We start from the raw sequence: 764 nt of genomic DNA, 5'->3' as shown, positions 1-764 counted from the left end.
ACAGTGGCTGTACTACTTTACGTTTCCACCAGCGATGTATATTTTAATTTCTTCACATCCTCACCAATATTTGCTATCGTCCATCTTTTTTATTATTGACATCCTAGTGGGTGTGAAGTTTTGATTTGCATCTCTCTGATGATTAGTGATGTTGAGTATTTTTTCATGTGCTTATTGACCATTTGGATATCTTTCGGTTGTCTTTCGTTGTTGAGTGCCTTTTGATACACAAAAGTTCTTAGTTTTGATGATTTCCAATTTATCTGTTTTTCCTTTGGTTGCTGTACCAACTCATTGCCTAATTCAAGCTCACAAAGATTTATGCCTATATTTTTTTCTAAGTTTTATAGTTTTAGCTTCTTTGGATTTAGAAGGCAAAATTATGCCATATTGAGTGTGCAGCTCCAACCCACTTGCTGTAAAGAAGCCAGTTTTGAGTGTGGTCCCAGAACAAAAAATGCATGATGCAGCATAATCTACACTAATAAAAGAGAAACATGGTAATTGGCGTACGACCGCTACCCTTCCCATTGGCTAATCAGGGAGATATGCAAATTAACTGACAGCCAAGATGGCGGCCGGCAGCCAGGCAGCTTAAAGCGAACATGAGGCTTGCTTCCTTCATTGAAGGAGGAAGCCAACGTTCCCCGCCTGCGCCTGCGCTGCCGGCCTCTGAGCTGGCAGTTTGAAACTTTGTAACACTTTCAGCCGGCCGGGATCTCAGAGCTAAAGTTATACATTGTTTCGATTATAGAACCAGCAGC

The sequence above is a fragment of the Myotis brandtii genome, unplaced genomic scaffold (assembly GCF_000412655.1).
Source record: "Myotis brandtii unplaced genomic scaffold, ASM41265v1 scaffold506, whole genome shotgun sequence".
Taxonomy (NCBI): Eukaryota; Metazoa; Chordata; class Mammalia; order Chiroptera; family Vespertilionidae; genus Myotis; species Myotis brandtii.
Note: the sequence above shows the minus strand (reverse complement) of the source record.